At 54.6% G+C, this 9,353-nt stretch overlaps 1 non-coding gene across 1 annotated transcript; it reads left to right on the plus strand.

Annotated features, from left to right (window-relative positions):
- The first annotated feature begins 8,877 nt into the window (after positions 1 to 8,877).
- Positions 8,878 to 8,951, plus strand: Trnan-guu (transfer RNA asparagine (anticodon GUU)). Its single transcript has one exon. It is a non-coding gene; the product is annotated as a tRNA-Asn (tRNA).
- Positions 8,952 to 9,353: the final 402 nt, after the last annotated feature.

Here is a 9,353-nt window from a genome sequence, read left to right on the forward strand (position 1 = left end):
CCCCACACCGTCCCCCTCCTTCCCTTCCCCCCCCCCGCCCCTCCTCCCTGGACGCCCGCGCCGCACTCCCCGCCTCGCCCACGCGGCGGCGGTTTTACCGAGCACCCGCTAACCCTGCCGGTCGGCGGTCAGGCCGGCCTCGATCTCAGCCCTCCTGGCGCCGCGGGCCTAGCTCGGGGGAGGGACAGCGGAGACTCTGTGCCTGTTGGGACAGACACTCCTAAGATGCTTCGCGGTCTCTCGGGGTGTGGGGGGTCCTGTCCACTCGGATCCCGAAACGCTCAGGCCGCTGGTCCCCACCTGTGGGTCCCGGCCCCCTCGAGAGCCAAACGAGCTTCTGACGGGGTGAGAATCCGCTCTCCTGCCGGCCAGGTAACCTGCGTTCTGGTCCGCAGCAGCAGCAGAAGCGCAGTTGTGGAGTAGCAGCGGAGACGATCCTCTGGCCGGGGCCACCGCGGCGCGGGGGCTGTGTAAAGGCCTCAGTAACCTTTGGAAAGAATTGCCAAGCAGCTCCCGGCGGCGGGCGGTTTAGCCTGTGCCGGGCAAGCCGGGCGCGGCGGGGCCGGCTCCCTCCCCACGCCGGGCTGCGGGCCTTCCGCCCCGGCCGCTCTTTACCGCCTGGTCCTTCCTTTGCGAGGTCGCTCCACCGAGTACTCCCGCGACACTCCTCACCTCCCTGGTGGCCTCCCTCTTCAGGGCCTTTCGCGTCCTCTTCCTCCTGCTCGGGGTTGGCGTCTACGCACGAGTCCCCAGGGCACCCGCCAGGCCACTCACCGAGTCCCTGCTTCTGTGAATCAGTATTTTACCATTGCTACAGGTGTCGAGAGAGAGAGAGAGAGAGAGAGAGAGAGAGAGAGAGAGAGAGCGCTAGCAAGGTGCGGTGGGGCACGCATTTAATCCCAGCTTTCGGGAGACGATGGAAATCTGTAACAAGCTGTGCAGTTTGGCTAGTGCTGCCTTTATACAGGCGCAGAATGGGTAGAGAACAGGTACGGTTTTCCTCTTTTTTTCTTATCACTTCTTCCCACATCACTGTCACTGGGGAGTTTCTGGTATCACAAGGAGGTTTCTGAGTACTTGCGTAGAGGTTGACATGGTTATGGACACTTTTTTTTTTAAAGATGTATTTATTTATTAAACTTGCACGCCAGAAGAGGGCAACAGATCTCATTATATGGTGTGAGCCACCGTGTGTGTTTGTGTGTCTGGGAATTGAACTCAAGACCTTAGGAAGAACAGCCAGTGCTCTTCTCTCTCTCTCTCCTTAATCGCACACTATTTCTCTCTCTCCTTAATCGCTCACTAGTCTGGAGAATCTCATATTTTCTGTTGGGAGAACAGCAATAAGAAAAGCTTCCCCGCTCTCGAGCACGGTAGAAACGCTGTCAGTCCCACAGTTAACTTCCGCATCTGGAGCAGATCTGGAAAAGGCTGGCTTGGACACACATCCGTCCTCCTGTTCCTTATGAACTCTCAGTCTTCAAAAACTGCTAGAGCTAAGGGTGGGTGTCTTAGAGATGGAGAACATAGCACGGGAGAGACAGGCTCCTTTGAGCCAAATGATCAAATGCGTGTGAAGAGCCCTTTGGATGAATGTCTTCGTTCCTGAAGGAAATACACAAAAGTTATTGATTTCTTAGATTAGCATACATACTAGTGGGGTTTGTTACAGAATTTTTGATGGCGCACAGACACAAAATAAATTAGTGTCCGAGTCGACAGCTTCACTTGAGGGATTGCCAGCAAGTCACAGGTTTCGGAGCACATCATCAGGAAACCTATATCCATATGCAGCTGGAAATACCCAAAGTAAAACCCAGAGGCAACACAGAAACAAACAGAAACAGACCAAACAAAAACCTGGATCCACGAAGTGTAAGGAAAACGTAAGAACCGGAGCACATGAAAAACTGGGGATGCTTGGGAAGATTGTTCTTTGAAGAGTCTATACCTTTGAATCAGCGCCCCACTGGCTTCCCAAAGGAGGGGCAGAGCTCTCCTGCCACGCATAACTGGGCACCTAGCGGCTTGTGTACCAGCAAGGTCGGTTTAGGACAGCCAGCTCCAGCCAGGATCCTGCTGCTCAGACGGGTGGGACAGGAGGCCTCGGCCACAGCTCAGCAGGTCATGGGTCTGTGGTCCCCTCTGCCCTGACTCCATACACCTCAATCTAAATGCCAGGAGCAGGAGCAACATGCTGGGTTTGTTTTGTTTCGTTTCGTTTTTGTTGAGACAGAGACAGGGTTTCTCTGTGTAGCCTTGGCTCTCCTGGACTCGCTTTGTAGACCAGACTGGCCTTGAACTCACAGAGCTCCGCCTGCCTCTGCCTCCTGGAGTGCTGGGATTACACTGGCACAGCACATCTAGCCTCCAGCAGCTGCTGCCCCATGGATGCTGTCCAGCCGCATCCCAAACATCCATAAACCAAAGTTACCATGGGGGTGGGGAAAGGAAAGCCTACCTATGCTCAATATCCTGCCCTGCCCCGCGCCAATTACCCTGGTCTGCTTCCAGTCCCTTGGAAGGCTATTCACTGCCCACTGTGTCACACCTTCCATCTTTGTGCCATATCAAAATCTCTAAAATGTGTTCTTAGCGGACAACTGGGTGGGGCCAGTGACTGGAGGCACAGACTGGACTTTAATTCCAGGAGGATCTCTGCATTTAAGACCAGCCTGGTTAACAGAATGAGTTCCAGGACAGTCAGGGCTACACAGAGAAACCCTGTCTCAAAAAGGAGGAGGAGGAGGAATCTACACAGGAGAAACAGCAACAAAAAGGGCGCTGTCAAAGTTTTTCCTGCAGTTCCAAGACTCTACCAGAAACCAGGCGAGCCTGGAGACAGCCACGCCAAATCTTTAAAGTGCTGAAGCAAGAAAACAAAAAGTCAACTGCAAATTCTGTGCCATAAAAATCCTTTCTTAAAATTAAGTGGTCTGGACTTAGAGGCCCATGCATGTAACCTCAGCTAAGAGAGGCTAAGCCAGGAGAGTCAGAAGTTCAAGGCCATGCCCAACTGTATTATTTCTCCAGGAACACCACTTATAGAATGAATATATATACGAATTCATGTATCTATTGAATTCCGTCCAGAAACTGACAGTGGAGGTTGTTAATGACCTGACCGTTGTGCTATGTGTTGGGACAGACCTCACCTACCTCCCCAGGCTGACTAGTCCAGACTCCTCCCTCCCTAAACTATCACCCATCCTGAGGGGAGAAGTTACTAGAATTATGACCATCCCTTCTAGCTTCAGAACCCACTCTGATGGCGGCGCGGACTTGGTAAAAGAGTTTCTTTGTAGGCACATATTAAACTGCCTATTGTGCACCTGGAAGTGGACTGATTGGTGCCTGGAAACCTTCCCCAGCTTGCCCTACGTTTGGAATATGCTGACATGGAACCGCCCGGCATTAAGTCTCTGAGGTCCGATCCAGGTTGACAGGCCAATCTGCACGGGGTTCTATAGCTCTTCATGTGGTTGCCTCCCTGCCTGACCTGCAGGGACCCTCAATAACAGGCCGTGGTCCCCTTCGCCCAGCAATGGTTGTCTGCAGTGGGAGGTCATCCTGCTGGTCACTCCAAGGCTGGTCTCGGTGGGTGCCAAATTTGGAAGAGGAGGCGCTAATGCCAGTGAAGGGATGGACTTGGCGTCAGCAGGCGGAGAAAGAGCTGGCTTCCTTCCTGCGTGTCCCCCGAACGAACGGGCTGCCAGCAGACCGCAGCTGGAGCTAACCGCCTCAGAGATCCGGACTAGACGTGGGTCCTCCCCCTTCAGATGATCTAATTAAGAAAAACAACTGTCTCACAGCTGTACCCAGCCATTTGGGTTTTAGGCAATTCTGGATGTTGTCAAGAGCCGTCACCTGCGCTAAATAGGGAGCCGGCAGGCAGCCTGGACTGCAGAGACCGTTCTCGTGTGCGTGCGCGCACACACATACAGCAGCAGCAACGAAAACAGAACTACCCCAAGACGCAAAAATACCAGGAGGACTCACAGCCAGCCAGGAGCGACGGCCCGCACGTTCGCTTCTTGCCTTCGGGAAGCGCATCTCTGGGGGAGGAAGGCGAGCCCAGCCTTCGCACAGAGTTCCAGGACAGTCAGGCTGTGCAGAAATCGCCTCCGAACAAAATAACGGACAGGCTGAATATCATAACCGCCAGACACCCCCCCCCACACACACACACACATGAGGGATCCTGAAGGCACCGGGGAACGCAGACCAGCTACATGGAAATAGCACAATAAATCAGGGCGAGGGGCCGGCGCAGCGCCGGGGTGGACTCCGTGGACCGCTGGCTTGCTCCCCAGCTCTCGCAGGGACCCCTCCCTCCCGAGGTGCCCAGCCGAGAGGGGGCCTGGAGTCCCAGTCTGTCACTCGCCGCGGGGGAAGCAGCTGAAGGGTTCGTGTGGCATCTCCAGGGCTGGGAAGGAGCCGGGACCTCACAGCAGCTGCCCCCACCCAGGGAGAGATCTCCGGCCCCGCGCTGGCCGCCGCCTTCCGCCCGAGCCGTCCAGGGAGCACGGAGACCCGCAGAGGCCAGCAGGGGCCCCCAGGGACCCTTCCCTCCCCGGCGGCCAGCCTGAGAGTCCCCGCAGGCAGGCGGTCAGCAGGACGCGGGGGGCCACAGGGCCAGGGCCAGCTGGGTGCGACTGGACCGCCGCTCCCAGGGGTCTTTAGGGTTCAGCTCAGGGGATTCGCAGTGCTGGAAGGCCTGCGGTTGGGGGTTGCAGTCCCTGCGGTCGGGATAGGCGTCCTGAGCTGGGGCTGGACGGAGGACTCCCTCCCCGCAGCAGGCCTCCTGCTCTCTGCCTGACCTCGTCTGGAGAGTGTCTGTAAACACGGGTGTCCCTAACCACATTTGATATGTGGCTTTTGACCCAGTTCCCCGCTAGCTGTCCTGTGCCCGTAAGATAATGAGGTACTGCGCTCCCTATGATAGGAGCGTGCCGCCCTCACGCAAATCGGGCATCCCTGAAGCGCCTAGCTCACCTATCCTTGGAGCTCTCCCCCTTCCCAAGGAGCGGGATTTGTTCTCTGGAGTTAAAACTGAACTAGCTCCCGGAGTGTTTGATGTCCTTGTGCTGTGCTGGCTCCTGGCCTTGCAAGCCTCGCCTTCTGCTCCCCCTGCCCTCATGGGCTGGTGGCAAACAGCCCCCCAGGGAGGAGAGCTGCACTGTATCTCCCCCGGGAGTGCGCTCACCCCAACTGAGTGTTTAGTGGGTTGGTACTCCCGAGCTGTGACCTTGTCCCCAGGCGTTGTCGGTTCGAATCCGGAGTCCCAGCACCATGTCCCTCGTGGCTCTCGAGAAACGACCACAAATGCCCCTCCTTTCCTTCCTGTTTCTCCAGCATTTGCCCCTTCCCAGTTGCTTTGGGACATGTGGTGTCAGGCTTGTCCTTCCCACAATTTTTATGCTAACGTGCAGTTATTAAAGCTTATTTTACTTGGAGTAAAATACAGAACTGCATAAGATTTTGAGAAAAGTGATCCGCACCCAGATTCTTACAATGAATTGCTTTCATCCCTGCAAGGTCTTTTCAGGTAAGGCCCGCTGTCCTTGACTTATGATTTGTCTCTTACAGTGACCTGTCCCTCGGGCAAGTCCAGCAGGGTCTACCTGAAAGAGAGAGTAGGAGTGATGGGGCAGAGACTCCTCGAAAATGGAGTCAAGATAGGTTTCTGATCAAGACTCCTTTATTAGGCATTCAAGCAGCTTTTTTAAAGCAAAAGCCCACAAGCCGCTTTCTCATGGCGACACTTGGCAAAACACCCAAGGATTCACACAAGGTTATCTAGGTCTCAGGAACAGAGCACCCTGTGACTGTGCCAAGGTCAGTCTCTGAGAAACTGAACTTCAGATTAAACCCACATCTGCCACGGCCCAGAGGCCAAATTCCATCACCAGATCCTTCAGTAGAGTGTAAAAGAAGCCAAAAGTGTGCAAGTGAGGGGCAGAGCAGACAAAGGAGTCAGCTCAGGATTACCTGAAGGAAACCGGCAACTTTTAGGTTGAGCTGGGTTTCCCAAAAGAGAAACAACGGAGAGCCAGAGCTATGCCAGCAAGTGCCTGGAAGCCGCTGAGGGTGAGAAATGTTAAACCTGATCTAGAGGTGGTGGGTGTTCAGGTACCCCAGGGTGTGTGACAGGAAGCGGGGGCGACACTGCTTACTCAGCCCAGGCTCCTTTTAGCAGCCAGGCGTGACCGACAGGAAGGCGAGTGCACAGTGCCAGCCTTACCAACAAAGGTGACACATCTTTAAAAAGTACTTCACGTTAGTCAGAATGCCGCCAAGCAACTGTCCTTTGCTCCCTGTTGCTGAGACAGAACACCATGACCACGGGCAGCGCGAGGCAAACGGGGTTTATTTCAGTGGCTTTCTGAACATGTCTGTCATGTTGCTCATCACCCCCGTTAGGTTCGACCCCCAGGCTCTCCAGGCCACAGTGAGGAGGAATGCCGCTTTCTGGCCTGTTCTGCCTGGCTTCCTCAGTTCGCTTCTTAGAGAGAGCTGGACCCTTCCACGGCTATCGAGAAAATGCCCTACAGGCCACTCTGAGGCGGACATCTATTCAGCTGGGCGTCCTTCTTCTCAGATGACTCTAGTTGTAGCAAGCTGACAAACATCTACCCAATACAATTGACCTTTGTCATCTTGACACAGGAACACGTCAGTATTAAGCCATAAACTTTCCTGTCCTGTCAGACGTCATGCTAATACTAATACAACAGAAAACAGTGTAATTTTTACAGTCCTCCAGGTTTCAATACTTTAGAGGTCCAAGCTCTCCTTAAAAACATAATATCTCGTGCCAGGTATGGTGGCACAAGCCTTTCATTCCAACACTGGGGGAGGCAGAGGCAGGTGGGTACCTGTGAGTTTGAGGCCAGCCTGGTCTACATAGCGAGTCCAGCACAGCCATGTTAAAGGAGAAAGCCTGTCTTGAAACAAAACAAAACAACACAAAAAGTCTCTTCAAAGTCCCAAGTCTCTCAAATGTGGACTCCTCTAAACACCAAAAAGAAGTTATACATGCAGTCAGCTGACTCAGTGGGAGAAGGCACTGTGGCTGCCAGCTCCGGAGATGGTGTGGCCACCACTGCCCAGCACAGCCTGAGCCTAACAGTCTCTGCCAGAATGTTGGGCAAAGGCCAGACTGAAGCGTCCCCTTTGAGAACGGTGCAGGAGTGAAAGCTTTACGAGTTGAAAGGCACAGGCCCTGAAGGCTACAATTCAAAGAGCACAGACCAGTCAAAACCTCCTCAAGAAAAGAATCTCACGCCTTAACTCTTCCATTTTGACATGATGGGAGCAGATGATAGAACATGGTCACCCATATTCCAGCCACAGGGTACTGACGACCTCATCTGTCCTCCAGGGACACTTCAGGCATGTGGTGGACAGTACACACACATGAGCAAAAGCACTCATGAGCATAAGGAAGCCTTTAAGATACAAATTGCACTTGATATTTTAAAACCCAGGGTAGGTGTGCTACAAGGCTCAGAAACTTGTTCAATAAAGAGATGTGGATGTTGTCATTGGCAGTTGCTCTTTTGTGTAATTTGCATAAGAGGAATTAACTGCAAGCTTTGGGTATCCCCAGCGAGAATCTGCAGAAGGGGTGGAGAGACAGGGACATTTTTCTCCCTCTCAGAGGACCCAGGTTTGGCTACCAAGACCCATGAGACATCTTGGAACCATGGAAAATTTCCAGCTCCAGGCTATCAGACGCCCTCCAAAAACACTGGGCAGTGCGCTTGGAAAACATTGTTGCCTTTATAAACTAGCTATATTCCAAACAAAAATCCAGGTTAGTGTTTCTAAAACAATATATGTATATTGTATCTTACATATCTAACAGTTGTAAATAGGTATAACACATGTTAAGAATCCTGAGGACTCTTACATCTTTTTCTTTCTGACGGAGTTACTTTAACGGATAGCTTAACATTTTAAGCCTTGTGGGTTGCGGTTCAGTGGTTTCTTGCTTGCTTGCTGCTCTTCACACAGGCCCACGTCCTGGGACCAGCACCTCCTGTTGTTCAGGACGTGTCGTAAAACTAATAAAGGAATCGCCCCTGAGGGAGGCGATTTTTGCTGTAATGTTTTATATATATATATATATATATATATATATATATATATATATATATATGGGAAAAAATTCTTTTGTCTATGGGCAGCCTCAGCCAAGACAGTTATTTCTCGTTCCACCCATTCACCTCAGACTTCATAATTCCATCATTATTTAAAAGGTTCTTTATTCTTAAATTTTTTAAATTTATTACAGTGTATTCACTTTGTATCCCAGCTGTAGCCCCCTCCCTCATTCCCTCCCAATCCCACCCTCCCTCTCTCTTCTCCACCCAATCCTACCCCCCCCTCATTCCCTCCCTCTCTCATCTCCTCCCATGCTCCTCCCCTAGTCCACTGATAGGGGAGAACCTCCTCCCCTTCCCTCTGACCCTAGCTTATCAGGTGTCCTCAAGACTGACTTTCATTGTCCTCCTCTGCGGCCTGGCGAGGCTGCTCCGTCCTCTGCGGCCTGGCCACGCTGCTCCCGCTCAGGGGTCGGTGATCAAGAGCCCCCGAGTTCTCGTCGCAGACGGCCCCTGCCCCCTTGCTGGGAACCCTCTTGGCACTGAGCGGCCACGGCCGCACTGTGCAGGCTCTGGGTTGTCTCCTGCCTGGTCCTCGCTTGGAGTCCGAGTCAGGAAAGACCCGGGTTCTGGTTCCGTCGCTCTCCCTGCGGCGCTCCCGTCCCTCCGGGCCTGGCTGCCCGCCGCGTTCTCCCACAGCGGCTCCCGGGGTCGGCGGTCGCCGCGGGCTCCCGGCTCACCAGGCCGCCGGCCGAGCGCCTCCCGCACCGTCTCTGTGGCGCAATCGGTTAGCGCGTTCGGCTGTTAACCGAAAGGTTGGTGGTTCGAGCCCACCCAGGGACGACAGGCTTTTGGTCCTTTCTTGGTGAACGGCGGCCGGGGGAGCCGGGCCCTGGGCGCCTCCCGCCCCCACGTCCCCCCTTAGTGCCCGGAAGCGCGCACGAGCCGGGCCTCGGCGGAGGCGAAGCTCGCCCGTGGCTCGGGGCCTCCCCGCCGGGAGGCAGCGGCCGCGCCAGGCTCCTCCCCTTTTGGAGCTCCGGCCCCGGCGGAGGGGAGCGAGGGCGCCGCCTCGGGCCGGGCGGAGCGGGCGGCTCGGTCCCGGCGACGGACGGACGGACGGACGGACGGACGCCCCGGGCGCAGCACCCCGCGGCCCGCAGCGAGGCTCGGCCAACAGCGCCAGCGCGGAGGCTCTCCCGGCGCCGGCCGGTGGCTCGCCGTGATCGTATAGTGGTTAGTACTCTG

The sequence above is a fragment of the Psammomys obesus genome, unplaced genomic scaffold (assembly GCF_907164565.1).
Source record: "Psammomys obesus unplaced genomic scaffold, mPsaObe1.curated_primary_1811, whole genome shotgun sequence".
NCBI classification, from domain to species: Eukaryota; Metazoa; Chordata; class Mammalia; order Rodentia; family Muridae; genus Psammomys; species Psammomys obesus.